Source organism: Salmo trutta, chromosome 12, assembly GCF_901001165.1.
Source record: "Salmo trutta chromosome 12, fSalTru1.1, whole genome shotgun sequence".
Classification (NCBI taxonomy): Eukaryota; Metazoa; Chordata; class Actinopteri; order Salmoniformes; family Salmonidae; genus Salmo; species Salmo trutta.
In genome coordinates this window covers 14,851,354-14,872,141 of record NC_042968.1, presented here as the reverse complement: position 1 = coordinate 14,872,141, position 20,788 = coordinate 14,851,354, and the positions used below count along the sequence as shown (strand labels likewise).

The window sequence follows — 20,788 nt, the reverse complement described above, 5'->3', positions numbered from 1 at the left end:
CAGCCAGATGAGCGTTTCTTACTGTGTACCAACTTGTCAACATTTGCTCGGGAAAGTGAGAACCAAATTAGTATGCCTACAGCAATATGGCATACAATCATAACCTCACAGCCCCAAAGGTTATGCACATTAACCTGTGACAACATGTTTTGACGTGTGATAGTATCAATATGATCACAACCAGCGATACTATGAGGAGTCGTAGGCTATACTGCATGTACAAACAGGTGGCATTACAATCATCGTTATCATTCTAATCCTAATCCCCCGGTGATCAGTGCCATTTCACATATTTCCTCCACCACAGCATGGTCCATGCTTTAGCCTATGAGAGGTAAGGAAGGTCATAAATCATACTAGGGAAGCCAATGGAATAGACCCTGGAAAGCACTGAAGGATGTACTGAGAGGAGGAGGAGGAGGTGTGAGACAGAGAGGAGAGAGACAGCAGCACTCATCTGGAGAATACATAGTTCAACACAAATAACCAAAACAGCAGTTAACACTGAGTTGTTGCCAATTAGAGAACGCTATTCAAAAAAATTGCATTACACATGTTTGAAACACCATTAGCTAGGGGATTTATAGTACAGGTGTAGGATCTTAATTCGATCACCCTGTTGCAGGATACATTTCCTGCAAGTGTTCTGAAGTTTGTAATTTCCACTTAGAAATTTTAGACTTGATTTTCCCTTACGAAAAAAGGTATATCAACCCCTACAAAAATGTCCATTAATTATAATCCACATAATAATTTACATTTCCTGTGGTGCAGGATTAATTTTCTGCTGTAGCAAACTAGCTCAAATTAAGATCCTACATCTGTACACAGCACATCTCATAGCGTACTAGGTATGTGTAACCTGGCATGGATTTGTTGTGCGATTTCTGTTGACTGGAATGAATGTTTATGAATAGTAATACATGTTTGACCTGATGGTATATGGAGGTCCTTGTCATTGTAGTTTCTCCTTTATACAGAGGTTTGTTTGGAACGAGCAAAGCATTCATATGCAGAAGAGAGATGGAATAAGATTGACAGAATGGGAGAGACGGAATGGTAGAGATGGAATGGGAGAGACACGGAATGGGAGAGAAAGAATTGACAGGGATGAGGAAAATAATGTAATAAGAGTCATTGAAAGTAGTGATGTTCATTATATTTCGATGACACCTCAATACCCAGCGATATGAGGAGGGGGAGGACAGTAAATGTTGCCTTATCAAACCCACAACCACAGTAGTAATGACTGGGCCCACTACTGCAGTTTGGTAGCAGCCATCCACACATGAAATAACTCCTGACTTCAGTCACTGACAGCCTCCACATGGAACGCCAGGGATCAATTATTCATCAGCCTTCACATCATACACACACACACACACACACTGCATGCACGCACACACACACACACACTTAGATAAGCATATCTACACACATCTTATCATCTCTCACACACACAGTGCTCATGAACCCTGACATCTTACGCGAAACACCGTCTGTGCATTTGATGAGTGAACTGGCCCTTCCAGTTCTCACCGCTGGACATTAGAAAGGCTGAGGCTTAACCATTCATCATCCAGGAGAATGGCCCATTATCAACAAGAACAAAAGAAAAATGGAGGAAGGGATTCCATTATCAGCTCAGCTCATGGTTGTCTGGTTCTTTTTGTGTATCAGTTTGAGTGCATTATGTGGCTTTTGTATTCTTGTGAATGTGTGTGTATGCACGTGTGTGTATGAGTGTGTGTTTCGGGGTGTGGCCCTGTTAGCCGAGGATATCGATCCTGATCGATAAGAGGGACACGTGTAGCACTAGCGTGTGCAGCTGTTGCATCACTACTGACAAAGTGGCAGGTTCTGGAGGACCTGTCAGAGCCCCCCCCCCCCCAGCATCCTTCACGCTTTAGTGGGCCCAGGGGACACAGCGTGACACAGAGAGAGGCAGGCTGGGAGATTGAAATCTACTTCCCCATCTCTAGAGGAGTGTCGTCGGCACATTCTCCCTCTCTGTGTGCATGGCAACAGCCAGCAACAACAGAACACAGTCAGCAACCAATTCTATAACAGAGGAGGAGAAGAAACAGAATGTAATAAGCATCCTTAATGTTTCTTCACTGTAGAAACATCACCCAATAAGAAACACAAAGCTATAGAAATGAGTTGAGGGAATCTTTTCAAACTGCAAGGCCTGAAGTAAACAAGGGGAGACAATAAGCACTGTGAAAAATGCTGCTTGACAGCACTGGCAGTCCCAGTACGAATAATGCATGATTCAAAGCTATTTTAAGAAAGGGGTGGTGGTTTAGCAAGCCCTGTGTTCTTCTGGGACCTCTCCAATCTCCATCACTCCGTGCAAGCTGTGCTGGAAGGAACAGAATGCCTTAGTTTAATGGGAAGTCATTCAACAGTACCCCGATTCCTGAATCAAAGGTGTGCTAATGCATGTCCAGGACAGTCTGGACATGCTGAACGTGCTTTGTTTTGATGTACATGGCAGACTCTGGATGCCCGGTCTAGAGACACTGCATGCTCTCCTCCAGATTGCTAGCAGCAGGAGTCTCTAATGGCTGATCCCAGAGCTGTCAGTGTGCATGAGCATCTGTAGCCAATAGCCAGTGTTTACTACATTGCAATAACTACAACCTACAAACACGGGGAAGGGCCAATGAAGAAGAGATGGAGATGGCAGGGACCATCAGGAATAAAGACAAGACTGCACAGAACAGGGTGAAAGAAGTAAGTCAAACACTGACAATTCAATAGCTTCCAAACCAAAGACATGGAGACAGACAGCAGACAAAAGAGACAGATCTATCTACAGGATCTACAGGATCTCCGCCCATCCCCTTTAGGCACACGGCTCAGTATCTGGCTTGTCTCAGTGCTACTGCTGTCACCAGTTTGGAGTTTCTGGATGAAAGGTTTCACTTGTTTCTGAGATGAAGCCTGTGTTTCACTGTCACCATTGTCTTTAAAATGCATCGTCTTCTCCGAGAGTCACAGCATCTCAACTTGGCTGAGTCATACATCTTGGGATGAAACACAGATTAGATTAAAGAAGAACAAAACGAGGCGAGGGAAGACGAGGCGTGGTGACGGATGAGGGAGGAAACGGGGGCGACGGCAGCAGTGCTTAAACAGAGGAAATGGTGGCATATTAACATTGCCCAACCATCTCAAGGCATAACATCATATCAGAGCGTGCATTTGGGTCCCCTGGCGCTAAAGATTGTTGTAACGTGACGAACTACAGAGTCCCTGGTGGGAACAAGTGACGTCCTCACCCCTCTGGCCAGACATACTGTACGGTAGCTCGGTCTCTGATCCACTGATGATGCTGGAGGTCTGGATGGATGGATTACTGGACTCTGATTGCAATCCCCTTATATCACAAAGCTCTGCAGCTCCACTCAGTCTGCCTCTATAAACCCATCCTCCCTTCTGGGCATGTATGTCGTGCCATCACCACATCTGGTAAAGACCTCATGTTGTTTCATAATAATAGAGGACCTTGACATTACAAGCATTGTAAAAAGGAGGGAGCACCTTTGCTTGGGTGTTTGTTAAATACTTGCTTAGAAACAGGTAGAAATGACAATGAATAACTGCATTTTTAAATTGGAGATCTATTTGGGATTCACAACTAGTTTAAAGGGGCTACAGCTGAAAGGTTGTACTAGTATATAAACCCTCTATTCAGTTGAGCAAACTAAGACACACTGATGTCCACACTAGCAACTGCCCCCGAGCACCACTATTCCTATTAATGTCTGCAGACTGCGGTCAGGCTATGGAATTGTAACTGCCTCCGCCTCAACAGAAAAACAGATGTGATTTGCATGGTCTGAAATATTAAATTATCCCTTTGTTTGTTTACGCTTCTCCCAGAGGATCTAATTCATTTAGATACAACATTTGTGTCCTCAGCGAGACTAAATTGCCTAAATGACTAAAAGCAAGAGGATATGCAAGACAGCACACACACATATATATACACTCAGACACACTATTGCACACGCAGAAACAACACACACACACACACCAATGGATGAACACTCACAACAGCCAACTCAAGACATACACATCATGTTATACAAAGTTAAAATAGTCAGCAAGGAAAAATGTTCATTTGAAAAACTGACTATGAAGAGGGGTGTAGGCTATTCAAGAAGTCTATTTCCCCTTAGAGTAGTCCCAAATAAATATTCATTGGGAAAATCGGAGGAATCAATTCCATATTCAACAGCATACATGATGACAGTCCAGGGCACTTTCTTTCCACACTTCCCAGTCAATACGATTCCTTGGCATCGAATGCACAGAGGATTAGAAATGTATCATTGTAGTGAGTAGCATATCATCAGTTTACACTTGGGTCTCATGGCCTTCAAAGATTAAACTAGCTAGATGTTGATGTCAGCCATCTCCTCAGTAATTCAAGCTTTTAATCATGATATGTAAAGCACTGTTTCAACAGATGATAGACTCCACCACACACACGAGTGACGAAGCCGCCAAATGCAATCAGCCCAAAATGTGTCTTATATGGAAGCATGGGCCCCATAACACGCGTGCAATTCCCATACACTATCAGTGACATGCAGACGGATGGGAACTATTTGAGAGGAGATTATAGGCCAACAGGATAAGAAACAGAGTGGACAGGCAGGCAGAGTCTTGGGCCCCGTCATAGTGCTATCTGGCTCAGAAACACAGCCTTCTGGAGGGCCACATCACAGCCTGCCATTCTGCTTCCATGGGTACAGCAAGCAACCCACAACAGCTCCTCTCCCTTTCAGCCAATAATAATCCTCTTTAGTGCTGAATCAATCATGGGCTTTTGGCTGAAAGCGAGCAGAAATATAGAAGATGGAAATAGGGAGACAGATTTTCACCACCCGAATCATATTGTTCATGCAAATAGGAGAACTTGTCCTGATTATGTTCCCATGTCACAAATATCTGGATACACTGTAAATCAAGGAGAGATTAAAGTTACATTTTTAAAGTTAACTCAAGTACAGTCAATTTATCTTAACCCTCAACAGAGTGATATGCTCCCTGGATTTAGTATTGATAACTGGAGTTGATTGGGACTGAGGACTTTTAACTACATTATGGGGGCTTTCGATTCCCACGGGGGGCCAGCACAGAAAAATAATGTATGAAATGAAATGATATGATATGTATGCATTCACTACTGTAAGTCGCTCTGGATAAGGGCGTCTGCTAAGTGACTAAAGTGTAAAAATGTAATGTAAATGCTTTCACACCAAATAGTTTTGGCTCGGTTTTTCCGAAGTTCTAATCAGTTTATCCCCTTAGTTTGGTTCGTTTGGACTGGTGTGAACACGATCCGCACTCGGGTCCGGACTAAACAACGCACAGTGGTTCGCTCAAAAAGAGTGGTCTTGGTCTCATTCAATTTGTACCGTGGTGCGATTCGCTGTAGGTGAGAACGCTGTCAGGACCAAACACAGGAAAAGAACCTGAGTCGCATATTATTTGTATTGTTTGTTGGACTGCGAGCATTTGATGAAACTTCATATATCTGAAACATTCTGTAAGTAGCAGCACATTTATGAGCACATCCGATGCAGATTAGAGGAGACGGGGGCTATACAGGGGATTTAGCCTACTGAATATGACCTACTGAATATAAGCCTTTCCACTTCGCAGTTAGAGCTGCTTTTGTGATGTTTCCTCCCGCATGTTGTTAAAAGACCAAAGATAAAATAATATGAAGATTGGGACATGCAAAATGTAATATTAAGATTGGGACACACAAGTGATGCTTCATGATAATTCATCATAAATGGATTTAACTTCGTCATTTTTGTCCAATAAACAAATTACATGCATGGAAACGTGGTTTTGTTTATGAATTTTTGTTAGTTTTACATTTGGCACTGTGAAACCAACTGGACAAAATGAAAAAATATATATCATGTAACAAATGGTGGAACTCAAACTATAGCTCAAATGTGTGAAAACGCCCTAACATGCTGACCAGACCGGACAAGTCGCGTGCACGAGCGTCGCAAAATAAATTTAGAAATGCAAGTTATTCAATTATTGCACCCACACTGCTCGCGCGAGCCAACGAGGTGCAAGTCCTGCCTCTCCCATCTCCTCATTGGTTTATAAAAGCAGGTACACACGTGCCATCTCCTCATTGGTTATACCCACGTGGGTGATTGAAAGACGAAATGTTTTGCCGGTTGTAGTGGTAAAAGTGTAGATGCCAATCACCATATAAGTTCAAAGATGAAAAAGCCAGGAAGGAGGAGAGATGACTAGAAACGATTCGGTTGGCCGTTTTATGTGTGGATTAATTGTCGGAGTAGAGGACCTTGTGCATTTCAGGTAAAATAACAACTCAATGTTTATATCCCAGGACAAATTAGCTAGCAACAGCAAGCTAGCTAAATAGGACAAATTAGCTAGCAAGTGCAAGCTAACTAGCCAAATTGCCATACATGTTTAATGCTTTTCGACCTGTCCCCAAATGAATGTCATTGGTTCAGAGTTTGTTTTGATATTTTAACCTGCGTGTCGTGATCGCGTTTGGTGTAGGGGGAAAAAATAAATGTATGCACGATAGCGCACGATGGCGCATGCGCACAGCCGGTTTGGGTTCCGTGTAAGAGTAATCAGAGACAGGGAGTTAAAACTATGGAGAATTGTCATATTTCCCAGCATGCTCTGTTGCAGGTAGATGTTTTTTGTTTGATTCAATATCTGTGTTTTTGCAAGTACATTCATTGATTTTGATCTGATGCTACACAATTATGTAACATACATTTTCCTAAATTAATCTAATCTATTAACGGTTGGATATCTTGCAATCGTAACTGAGAAGGTGCTTCTAGTTTTCATGATGTAGGTAATCTCTTTTTTACCCCCAATTTCGTGATATCAAATTAGGATCTTGTGTCTCATCGCTCCCCAACGGGCCCGGGAGAGGCGAAGGTCAAGTCATGCGTCCTCCGAAACATGACCCACCAAACCGCGCTTCTTAACACCCGCCCTCTCAACCCGGAAGCCAGTCGCACCAATGTGTCGGAGGAAACACCGTTCAACTGACAACCGTGGTCAGCCTGCAGGCACCAGGCCCACCACAAGGAGTCGCTAGAGCGAGATGAACCAAATAAAGCCCCCCCGGCCAAACCCTCCCCCTAACCCGGGCGACGCTGGGCCAATTGTACGCCGGTCACGGCCTGGAATCGAACCCGGGTCTGTAGTGAGGCCTCAAGCATTGTGATGCAGTGCCTTAGACCGCTGCGCCACTTGGGAGGCCTGATGTAGGTCTTCTCTAACAACAGTACTCTCCTCCCTGTTCCAACATAGATTCTGATGTGGGTGATGTACAATTGCTGGATATCCTCCCTCTTAAATCGATATCAATAGAGTAGGGATCCCCAACTGGTGGCCTGTGATTTTATTTGGCCCCCCAAGTTTTCTGAGCAAAACAAATATGTATTTATTTTTTTGTTCACTATAAATAAAAATAAATTAATGCAACATGCAACAATTTCAACGATTTTACTGAGTTACAGTTCATGTAAGAAAAATGTAAACGTAAAATGAAATCTATGGATTTCACATGACTGGGCAGGGGCGCAGCCATGGATGGGCCTGGGAGGGCATAGGCCCACCCACTGGGGAGAAAGGCCAAAACAATCAGAATTAGTTTTTCCCCACAAAAAGCTTTTAGGACAGACAGAAATACGCCTAAATTCCATCAGCTGTCCGGGTGGCTGGTCTCAGATGATCCCGCAGGTGAAGAAGCCGGATCTGGAAATCCTGAGCTGGTGTGGTTACACGTGGTCTGCGGTTGTGAGGCTGGTTGGACGTACTGCCAAATTCTCTAAAACAACATTGGAGGTGGCTTACGGTAGAGAACTGAACATTAAATTCTCCAACAGCTCTGGTGGACATTCCTGCAGAAAAATAAGCTTTTCAGAAAAATAAGCTTTTTGTGCATATGGAACATTTCGGTGACCTTTTATTTCAGCTCATGAAACATGGGACCAACACTTTACATGTTGCATTTATATTTTTGTTCAGTGTATTTTTTTTATTATTAATTGTTGGACATAAAAATACTGTAAAAAAAAAAACCCTAGCAAATCAGCTACAAGTGATTTAGAATTTGGACATCTGTTCCAAAGTATTCCCATGCATAACAGAGAGATATGTGACCATATACAAATGTAAGCAAAGTTTGAAATGATTATATTTTAGTCAACTATTATATCCGTTTGGTCTTATTGTGGTTAATTTGCAGTCTACAAATTATTTGTAATCATGTTCCGGCCGCCTGACCATCTGCTCAAGAAAAAAATTGTCGCGCGGCTAAATGTAGTTGATGATTCCTGCAATAGAAATTGGATGTCACATTGTAAGCCACCATAATATGACACAAATATGTCAATGACTCATTACACCTTAAATGGGACCACATAAACCCCCAAACAGTGTTGAGTTTGACTCCATAGGAGTTGAATAAACTCTTGCGATTATATTGTAAGAGTAAACATTACTCTAGAGTACTGAACAACACAGCAGATAATTAAAAAAGTAAGTTATTTTCAATTAATACTGTACGGAGTGAAACGCAATGATGCAGAGTTAAATATCAACACTAAATTGAGCATATACTCTGAAAAAAGAACTCTGACAGAGTACCTTTTACTCTTTTTAGACTGGGACCAAATGTTTTCTCTGGCAGAGTTACATTTTCTTCAATTAGAGTTCAATTTCCTGTGTATGCATCTGATTCTCCAAATGTGGTAATGCACAAGAGGCCATGGTCTGCAGGGTTGGGTAGGTTACTTTCTAAATGGAATCCGTTTAGTTACCTTTCCAAAATTATAATCAGGAACTTAACTTTTGGGTTACCCAAACTCAGTAACGTAATCTGATTACTTTCCCCTTAAGAGGCACTAGAAGAATACAAAAATGAATATAAACAATTGAACAGCATCTATTGCAGGATAAATCAATGTTAGAGATTACATAGCGGGCCATAAATTGATTTTACTTTATGGGTTGGTTATGTAGGCTTCTAACCGACTTCTTTTTACTACAGATAATAATACGATCAGCTTAAAAACCAAAGCCTGCCAGATTTCCAGTCATTCCAAATAGTGTAATACCCCTTGACATAGCTGTGGGAATACGTTTGGGGGTGGAGTGATTTTTTTCGCTGACGGAGGTATGGGGGGGACTAGTAAATATACAGGATTAGTAAAGGCCCAGTGCACTGCTCTTGTGAGGAAAAAAAATTGCAATAATTGTATTAACACCGTTTTTGAATTCAGATTTTTCAGGGGATGCTGCAGCATCCTCACTTCCTGGCTATGCCCCTTGATCTTCAAGAATAGGACTTGGAAATATGGATCAGCCAAACTGTTTTACCTGAGCATAACCCAAAAAACTGTTTCTGATTTTGTTGTCATGGAGGACTGATTAGGCTCATTGCTTTGAGTTAAAAAATAAATGCTGCTCTCATGGAAGGGCATGCCTTGAGCACTACCAAAAAGTGCTATTTGCATGTGAAAGATTAATGCCATATGCTGCATTCTCTATAGGCCTATTGTTGACATTTTTTTTGTTGGTGATATCTCGATCATTTACAGCTGTTTAAATGGGAGAATCCACAGTTGAAACAATAACCAAGGGCCACCCTGACTCTGTTTTGGTAAAAAGCTGAGGGATGGGCCTATAACCACTCTCAAACTAAAATACAGAGCTATGGATGCAAGGCCTGACCATCCATGATGTCAAAAGTATCGTTTTAACCATGTTCTGAGGCTATACCGTGTTTGTTTACATTTACAAACAGTGGATTAAAACAAGCTTATATTTTGGGTTCTCATGGGGTGTGACAGTTGAACTAAATGAGGCATTTATAAGTTATATTCTTTAAAACTTCTCTGGGCTACGTGGGACGCTAGCGTCCCACCCGCGGTACACACTATCAACAGCCAGTGAAATATCAGTGGCGCAAATTCAAAACAACAAAATCTCATAATTCAAATTTCTCAAACATACACTTCTCCTTAATCCAACCACATTGTCCGATTTCAAAAAGGCTTTACGGCGAAAGCATAAAGTTAGATTATGTTAGGACAGAGCCTAAACAAGAAAAACCACACAGCCATTTTCCAAGCAGGAGAGGCGTCACAAAAAACAGAAATACAGCTAAAATTAAGCACTAACCTTTGACGATCTTCATCAGATGACACTCCTAGGACTCAATGTTACACAATACATGTATGTTATGTTCGATAAAGTTCATATTTATATCCAAAAACCCCATTTTACATTGGCGCGTGATGTTCAGAAAATATTTTGCCTCAAACTTCCGGTGAATGAGCACAACAATTTACAAAAATACTCATAAACGTTGATAAAATATTAAACTGTTATTCAAAGAATTATAGATAAACATCTCCTTAATGCAACCGCTGTGACAGATTTCAAAAAAGCTTCACGGGGAAAGCACACTTTGCAATAATCTGAGTACAGCGCTCAGAAAACCAAACCAGCAATACAGATACCCGCCATTTTGGAGTCATCTAAAATCATAAATAGCATTATAAATATTCACGTACCTTTGATGATCTTCATCAGAATGCATTCTCAGGAATCCCGGGTCCACAATAAATGTTGTTTTGTTCGATAAAGTCCATAATTTATGTCCAAATACCTCCTTGTTGTTTGTGCGTATAGTAAGCTACTCCAAATGTAGGAAGCGCGCCGAAAATTTCACAACAAAAAGTCAAAAAAAGTTCTATTTACGTTCGTAGAAACATGTCAAACGTTGTATAGCATCAATCGTTAGGGCCTTTTTAACATAAAACTTCAATAATATTCCAACCGGACGATTCCAATGTCTTGAAAAATTTTATGGAACACAGCTACCTTGACGAAAACCTGCTCCAGAGCGCTTAGGACCTCAGACTGGGGCGAAGGTTCACCTTCCAACAGGACCCCGACACTAAGCACACAGCCAAGTGGCCCAGCCAGAGCCCGGACTTGAACCCGATCAAACATCTCTGGAGAAAGCTGAAAATAGCTGTCCATCAATGCTCCCCATCCAACCTGAGAGAGCTTGATCAGCAGAGAAGAATGGGAGAAACTCATCAAATACAGGTGTGCCAAGCTTGTAGCGTCATACACAAGAAGACTCAAGGCTGTAATCGCTGCCAAAGGTGCTTCAACAAAGGGTCTGAATACTTATGTACATTTTATATTTTGTGTGTAGATTGCTGAGGGGGAAAAAAACAATTTAATCAATTTTAGAATAAGGCTGTAACCTAAAAAAATGTGTAGGAGTCAAGGGGTCTGAATACTTTCCGAAGGCACTAAATACATTTGAACAGCCATCCACAATCTGTAAGGTGCAAATACCTAAATGAGTGAGCAGCAGTGTGAGTCACATCAATGCGCTATGTAGATATCAATAACAAGTGATATCCGTATCGCCCCGTAGGCTACAGCACTGCTGTCATCCTTATCTCCAAGCGTTCAAGTTGGATAATCTTTGGATGCCGACAGCAGTCGCACCACTGGAAGACATAGCTTGGACTGTAGCCTAAAAAAGCATATTCCTGCCCTTCTCCCGCGATCCATCAAACCCATTTGGTGTGTCATCATAGTGGTCTCTGACTTGTGGTCAGATTCGCTCAGGCGGCACAAACTTTGAATCCTTTTTTCAATGCTGATTTGACAGCATTGAGAAAACAGAAAGGTGTCAGATTCTTTTCACAAACACCCTGTCTGAATTTGTAAATAATCCTAGAAGTAATCATCGTTTTTCAAAAGTATCTACAATCTGATTACAATATTTTTGCTGGTAAAGTAATGGATTACAGTGCATTACATGTACCCTGATGGTATGTCATCACTAATGGCAAGACTAGGGATGTTGTGAGGCACGAAGCAGAGCCAAACTGGCAAACCGTCGTTCTGTCAAGGGCATGTTAATCGAAAGCTAAGTGATACTGAAAACAGATGTGAACATTTCATTCCATCCCTGGCACAATATTGTGCCAGCTCGAACACTCCTTGGCCAATCTGCAAGCAGGACCACAATCCTAGTTTGTTCTGTTTTTCACCTCTGTGGGTATGAGTGCAGTATGTTTCAATAATGTAAATGACATGTGTTACAACAGGGAAAATATAATATCTATCAGCATTTCTGTAACATATTTTACAATGCAAATGTATCCATTTCCAATTTTATGAAATGACAATAACATATTTCCTCCTTCTGGAGGTGTCTCACCTAATATTGTCACTTCTCTGCTCTGACAGTAACAGAGTACACATCCACATTGTGCTTCTTCTTCCTATTCCATATGGAACTACTCTTGAAATGAAATGTCACATCACGAGAAGAAGAATGACAGCTGACTTCGCCTGAAGACTCAAACAGAATTTTTCCACTGCTCTATGTTCGCGACATACTTCAGGTCTGAGACTGCATCGTTGAAGTCGTTTGTGGTGACGTCACAATGAGGGGTGTTGTACTCTCTAACCAATCAGAGTATCAAAGCCAAAGACATATTTTCAAAACGCCATTTTACCAATGTGTGTTCTGGCTCTGGCCCAACCCACTGGTTTCTAGGACCAATCAGAATGGTAAGAATGTGTTTGCGTTCTTGAAAATCGCCGGGAAGTACTCAGATGCAGACTCATTGCGGAGAAGAAAATAACGTCCGTTGGCGTGGCGTAGCGTTTGGCCGGAGCAAGGAGGTTGGGTAGCCAGGCAGATATAGAGTACTGTATAGCTGACATGTTCTCGGTCTACCTCACTGCTTGAGCAGTTCAGTAATTGCACATTCTGATTAATGATACAAAAGCCTTATGCTGCTATGGGCCTACTCACACCATGAGATACTAGTATGATGATTGGATGTTTGAGTGTCTGACTTCCAAGCCTAAAGGTCTAGCAGCTGTAATATCAGTCACCCACGACTCCCACTGTGAAGTGACCTGCAAGGCTACTGACTAGCAGCTTGGTCCTCTCCTCTAAGAAAATGTAACTGTTGCTCAGTCTATCTCAAAGGATGGCTGTGTATAAATATTCCAGCTGAAGATGAATAGGTGATGAGGAGAGGGTTGCCTTAAAGAGGTTCACAGCGTTTTGGGTTGTTCAACTATTGTTTTTCTTCTTTCTCCTCGGCCCTGCAACGTCTTCAAAGACTTCTCCCACGATACCTCCCTCCTCCTCCTCCTCCTCTTTGATCATTGTGCATTCTCATCTACCCCTCCCTCACACAGTTCTTCCGTGTCAATATCACACTTCTACAGAGAGCCCAGGTGGTCCCAGAGGATGCCCTGTGCCCTACAGGTCTCTCACAACAGCAACACATCACATGGTAAACAGTAGGATCATAGGACAGTAATGAGCGTTCACAGAGGAGCCTTGAGTTGAGATGTGCATAGCTCCGATTAATTAGCTTAACCAGAACATTCAATGACAGAGGACATGACTAACAGCCTTTTTAAAAGCACACATTGTCATTGAGATGTGCACCTGATCCCACCTTTCCATCTAATAAAGCCACCTAGTTTAAACAACAGCAGCACATCTATAACAACCATGAAAATGAAACCCATTAATGCTGGAAAGTAGAAACCCCAAAATAGGCATAAATACTCACCAATAGCTGTAGGTTGGTGGCTGATGTGGTCTATTTCCCAGGTGCACTCCTGAAACAAAAAAAGTACAAGGCTGAGTATGGTGAAGAGGCAACTTGTTCAGCTCAGACAGTAAAGCCTTGATCTATCACCCCCCTCATTCCTCAGTCCCTTGGTAATAAAGTAGTCTGGCTTTTGGGCCAAAACAACAACATTACTGCACCACTCACAGCAAGATTTCCTAATTGGTTTTTAAGCAACACCGCACAAATAAAGACGAGAAGCTCAAAAAGCCCAATCTTTAAACAGGAGAGTTAGAGCAGTGAGCACATGTAGACATCACATGCTCTCAGGGTGCTTCCTGTCACAGCTGATCAGATCCTCATGCCGATGCACTCAACAAAGAGCACTTTGAGCTTATCTCTGGCTTGGAGGGGAGCATCCTGAAAGGAACTGGTACGTCATTAGATTAGCAACAAACCCAAGCACTAACACATTTAAGAGGAGAAAAAAAGTTGTCACTCAGTTTAGTGTGATGTGATTACTGAGTACGGGCTCACAAAGATTCTGATTCATTAAGTAGCTCCATTTTGCTGGCGCCATAAAGGGGAGAGGGAGCAGAGATGGAGGGAGGGAGAAAGGCAGAAAGGGAGGGAGAGAAGGAGAGAAAGAGGGGGGGTTGACAATTGAGACAGGCAGCACAGGAAGAGGATGCTGCTGCTTGACTGTACTCTCTCTCTCTCTCACACACACACACACACACACACACACACACAATGCTGACTCGTTTAGGAACATACCTCCCTCTGGCTAGATGTTTTCTGCATGATAAGCCTTGTGCAGACACATCCTTCCTCCCCTCAAGGCTTCAGGTGGCACTGAAAGTGATTTGCACATTGTATTGTTACCAAGACTCATTTGGACACGAATCTCTTCAGCGAGGTTGGCCTTACACTAATCAGGGCTAACACCACAGCACAGAGACGCTAATGTTATCTCACCACATCTTCCTATCCAGAGATAGCTTCTGTTCGTGCTCAGGCTGGAGTGCTGATTAAAGCTGGGCTGCTTCTTTGATGTCCTAAAACAACCTGTCTCCCTTTACCAAGATCAGCTGATACTGAAAGGGAGAGATGCTTCAAAGAAAAACAACACCAGGACAAACAAGACTGATCCCCTGGGCCCTCAGTGTGAAGTGAGAATTGTTTTCTGGGATGTCTGGGCCTCCATCTCGGATACAGAAGGATAAGGGCATAGGCTTACTGCATTCTAACATGTCGCATTCTACTTTTCCTTCCAGGAGAGGTGGCCATATGCAGCTAAGCTCAGTCTGGGTGGAAACAGGGCAGATTCTCCCGCAAATCTTGACAAATGGCTGGAGTCACAAGCTGTGCCCGATAGGCTACTGTAGCAGAGTCCAGCCAGTGTAAATCTCAGCCCCACATCCTCTCTGTGAAGGAACGCTTCCACATCCACATTCATGTTCCACTCCACAATTAGAGCCTAGAGAGGATCCATCCAGCTTCAGAGGGACAGTTAGTTTGTCAGGGGAGCTGTCAGGGGGAGAGGAGAGATGAGGAGAGCCTGCTGACAGCATGGAGACCTGAGTGTCACTCAACAAGCATGTGGGAGATGCCATGACTATAGAGTGCTGATGTTCACTGTCAGGCTGCCATCATGGGTCCTCAGGGGCCATGTGGGCCCACTCCTGCTATTAGCCCATGTCAAAAACCCTGGCGCAGTCTGACAGGTGTGCTGGTTAGGAATAGTCTAAGTGTTGTTCTGTGCCCCCCCTGCCTGTGCCCAATGGCATTGTTCAGCCATTTTAATTATCAACCATCATTTGGTTTAAGACGGGGTATAAATAAATAATTGTTGTGTGGCACACAGAAATCGAATCAAGAAAAATCTAACACATTAGCGCAGCATATTTCAATTCTTAGGAGAACTGATAAAGCCAGAAGAAGCATTGCCAGGTGATAAATATGAGCAAGTAGCACCAAGCTGAGCTATCTACTAAACAATGCCCACGTTCCATCTGAGGATTAAACTGTTTGAACCAATAGTAAGCAGCGCTGTGTGACTCATCCTCTCAGGGGAAGACACAGAAACCAACCAACTGTGTTTGTTACTGAGAACACAGTGCCAGTTATGAGGCAGAGCAGAATATATTATCACCCCCTCTTCAGGTATTTTAAGTTTATCTGGGACATTTCCTCAACTTCTCAATGCACAAAACAATCAGCATGTTTTCTCTGGCGACTGGAATGTCTCCTACGCTCTCACACACATACAACACAAACACACGCAAGCATGCAGACACACACTCGCTCCTTTTCTCAGACAGCAACACCACTGTCTCTCCCGCTCAGCCACGCAGTCATATTGTGCTCTGGTTGCAGTATCATCTCATGCCCTGGGGCTCCGTTTGGTCCCAGAGGTCCCACTCACACTGCAGTACACTGCAGCTGCTACTTCTGTGACTGATCAGAATGGTCCTATGCAGAGGAGACGCCAATAAATGACACTTGTTCTGTTGATGGGGGGAGAGTTACCAACACCTTCAACAACTCACAATCAATCTGCCTGCATTATCTAGAAATAACCAATTACAGTATATTACTGCAATATGAAAAACCAAAATACTGTGCCAAACTCACAGTATCAGTAGGCCTGTCAAATGGTTACATCTGACATGTGGTGAGAACATATAGCTTAATATAGTAGCTAGCAACATATGTAGGATATTAATTGTATCACTCTTCTGTTGATGAAAATGTCCTGCACAGCAGGATATGCAAAATTGCAGTGTAAGGTTTTAAAAAGCTTCTAAAGTTTCTAATTTCCACTTAAAAATGTCAGACTTGATTTGCCCTAATGTAAAATGTATCAACCCCTACAAAAAAATATCTAAATTTGTATTTGTCTCATGCTTCGTAAACAACAGTTGTGGACTAACAGTAAAATGCTTACAGGCCCTTTCCAACAATGCAGAGAGAACGGAAAGAGAGACATCATTTAAAAGTAAAAAACATAATAATATAAGTAATAGACACACGATGAATAATAATGAGTAACAATAACTTAGCTATATACACAGAGTATACAAAACATTAAGAACTGCTCTTTCCATGACATAGGCTGACCAGCTGAATCCAGGTGAAAGCTATGATCCCTTACTGACGTCGCTTAATAAATCCACTTCAATCAGTGTGGATGAAGGGGAGGAGACAAGGGTTAAAAATCCTTCTTTAACCTAAGACAATTGAGACATGTGTTGTGTATGTGTGCCATTCAGAGGGTGAATGGGCAAGACAAAAGATTTAAGTGCTTTTGAACGGGGTATGGTAGTAGGTGCCAGGCGCACCGGTATGTGTCAACAACTGCAATGCTGCTGGGACATCCAGCCAACTTGACACTACTGTGGGAAGCATTGGAGTAAGTGATGAGTCAAAAACAAGTTAGTGCAAAAAGGGTCAATGCAGATAGTTAAATAATTAACCAATTAGCTACCCGGACTAACTATTTAGCAGTCTTATGGTTTGGGGGTAGAAGCTGTTCAGGGTCCTGTTAGTTCCAGACTTGGTGCATCAGTACCGCTTGCCATGCGGTAGCAGAGAGAGGTCTATGACATGGGTGGCTGGAGTCTAAGAATTTTTAGAGCTTTCATCTGACACACTGGGAGCTCGGCCCCAGTGATGTACTGGGTCGTCCACACTACCCTCTGTAGCACCTTGCGGTCAGATGCCAAGCAGTTGCCATACCAAGCAGTGATGCAGCCAGTCAAGATGCTCTCAATGGTGCAGCTGTAGAACTTTTTGAGAATCTGAGAGCCCATGACACATCTTTTGAACCTCCTGAGGAGGAAGAGGCATTGTTGTGCCCTCTTCACAACTGTCTTGGTGTGTTTGGACCATGATAGTTAGTTGGTGATGTGGACACCAAGGAACTTGAAGCTCTCAACCTGCTCCACTACAGCCCCATCGATGAGAATGGGGGCGTGCTCAGCCTTCCGTTTCCTGTAGTCCACGATCAGCTCCTTTGTCTTGCTGACGTTGAGGGAGAGGTTGTTGTCTTGGCAGTGTCTCTTACCTCCTCCTTATAGGCTGTCTCATTGTCGTTGGTAAATCAGGCCTACCACCATCATTGGCAAACTTAATGATGGTGTTAGAGTCATACGCGGCCACACAGTCATGGGTGAACAAGGAGTACAGGAAGGGCCTAAGCACGCACCCCTGAGGGGACCCGTGTTGAGGGTCAGCATGGCAGATGTGTTGTTGCCTGCCCTCACCACCTGTGGACGTGCCATCAGGAAGTCCAGGATCCAGTTGCAGGTGTTCAGTCCCAGGGTCCTTAGCTTAGTGAGGATTTTGGAGGGCACTATGGTGTTGAACGCTGAGCTGTAGTCAATGAACAGCATTCTCACGTAGGTGTTCCTTTCGTCCAGGTGGGAAAAAGCAGTGTGGAGTACAATAGAGATTGTGACATTTGTGGATCTGTTGCGGTGGTATGCAATTGGAGTGGGTCCAGGGTGTCTGGGATGATAATGTTGATGTTAGCCATGACAAGCCTTTCACAGCATTTCATGGCTACAGATGTGAGTGCTACAGGGCGATGGTCATTTAGACAGGTTACCTTGGCGTTTTACAGACTGAGTCCGGGAGATGTTGAAAATGTCAGTGAAGACACTTGCCAGCTGGTAAATGCATGCTCTGAGTACGCCTCATGGTAATCCAGCAAGCCCTGCGGCCCTCTGAATGTTAACCTGTTTAACTAGGGCTGGGCGATATATCAAATTAATTGGATTAATTCTAAAATTATGTTTTTCCGCGATATTCCAAAACGCCTGTATCGCAAGAATCTAGGTTTTGTTATTTTCCGTTTTTATGAGTGTTTATGTCCGCTTGTTCTCGTATTGTATTTTTTTGGTCTCGTCTCGTTCTATCCTGTGCCGTGTGCGCCTCCCCATTTACACCAGAGATCAGTATATAATGACGAGATGCACCTCTCTGCCCTAACAATGGGAGTTGTCCCAAAGGCGGGAAGGCAGGCGACAAGACTAGGTCCAAAATAAACCCATAGACATGCATTTGGCTTTATTTTTGGACAGATTTTAGCGGGAGTGAAACTTCATCGCCTCGTCTTGAATGGTTTACACACACATCAAGCCCCTCCTCTTGCCTCTCACACCAATAAAAGATGAGATCTCATCTTCCTCTCTGACAAGTGGTTTCAACTCGCTACTTTCATTTGCAGAATCGGTCATGTGGACACCAAAACACATTGAGACTACTTTACTGTACTAGAGGAGAAGATAACTTTTCGAACGATACCCTTTTTATGCCTCAACTATCAAATTGCAAGCAGAGCAGACACTACTAAAACAAGGGTATCAATGAACATTGAGCATACACTTTCCAGAATCAGTTTGTCGCGCACAGCATTAGGGTACCGCTAGCAGCATTTTAGCCAAAGACTTGTACTAGCTGTCTAGTCTGTGTTTTATAAATGTGCAATAAGCATAGAACACAATTATATAAGGAATTGGCAACTCGTTCTACTTCTGAGAAATAAGGTAGGCCACTTGATTTCAACATCTGAACAAAGTGGACAGGCTCACATGCTTTTCAAACAATTGGAGACAGACAGAAGTATGTGTTCATAACAATTCAACTGTTCAAACTTGTTAGCTAGCAAATAGATCAAAGTTGGCTAAACTTGATGTTGAAACAAAGATTAGCTGGCTAATCTAACGTGGGCTTGAGAGATTGTTGATGAGACCTGTGTTAATTCTCTATAGCCTAATGCCTGCTACAATAAGTTAGTCATTATTAGTTAATGTGCAGTATGTATGTATGTATGTATGTATGTATGTATGTATGTATGTATGTATGTATGTATGTATGTATGTATGTATGTATGTATGTATGTATGTATGTATGTATGTATGTATGTATGTATGTATATGTTCTAGTTACATTTGTAACCAAAAAGGGAATTTTCATAGACAGACATGAAAGCCAGATCATTGATTATTGAAAAAAAAAAAAGCAGGTTCAACTATTTGGATAAATAATGCAATGATTAGTGGGTCTTATGGTTGTGGAAGGCTTATATTTAGCCTAGATATAACTTCACAAGCCCTGAATTCATTAGACTATTGCTGACTGTTTGAAATGCAGTGTATATTAACTTTAATTGTACAACAACGCTTCTAGAGATTATATATTTTTTTATACATATCATTAGTCGCCCATAATTTTGAAAAAAAATCTATAACATTTTTAGACCATATCGCCCAGCCTTATGCTTAACCTGTTTAAACATTTCCTGTTGCTGCCAGATTATTTTCCTGCTGTAGCAAACTGGCTCAAATTAAGATCCTACATCTGTACATGGTTGAACATATCATATCCTTAGGAAGTGATGACTGTAGTATGAGTCAGTGTAGTAGCTTCTCAGTGTGTGCTAACATGTAGGGTATTTGCCCTTCTTATCCGTTTTGAGAAAGGTGACAGACAGGTTGTGTTGATCTTCTCCCAGTGTTCTGCAGACAATGTTAAGACCCTAGAATAGGCTGCGGTGTGGGTGACACCTCTAGGAGATCAAACATTGAGGAGCACACTGCTGTCTGTCAATAACTCCTCTCAGCTGCATCATATGCCAGGAGCTGACGTCCATGAAGTTACATTACATCCTCCATGCTCGTTGATCTCTGCCGTAACACTTAGTCCACTCCATTAGATTCATCAGACAAAATCACAGGAATATATGCAATCAGCCATCATTAATTACACACACAGGGCTTCAATTGCTCTGCATGCACAGAAATATTCTCCATTCTAAATGGGTGAATAAGTGAAAGTCAACTATCCTCTACATAAGGCTTGACTCAGCACATGGACATCTCTGCAGTCCTGAGGAACGCATGCGCGGACACACACACACACCCCCCCCCCCAACAGGTGAGGTCTAGAAATAAATCTATTCCCATCGATCTCCTCTACCCTCTCCTTTTCAGCAGACAATTCATTTTAAAGGCTTGCTAAGCTTTTCCAAGGCCACTTTACACCCATCAACCTTTTACAAGGCTTCCCACCTTTGTGATGCCATGCCCTTGCATCCCAAA

At 42.6% G+C, this 20,788-nt stretch overlaps 1 protein-coding gene across 3 annotated transcripts in view; it reads right to left on the bottom strand.

Annotated features, from left to right (window-relative positions):
- The window catches only part of LOC115202996 (amyloid-beta A4 precursor protein-binding family A member 2-like), a 69,969-nt gene that overhangs the window by 34,175 nt on the left and 15,006 nt on the right, over positions 1-20,788 (bottom strand). For 2 of the 3 annotated variants that reach the window (XM_029767220.1, XM_029767222.1), the window contains exon 2: positions 13,683-13,731. The gene's annotated coding sequence lies outside the window, so the exon portion shown is untranslated. Of the gene's footprint in view, positions 1-13,682; positions 13,732-14,459; positions 14,538-20,788 lie in introns of all 3 variants that reach the window. The other variant, XM_029767221.1, reaches the window with a different exon arrangement.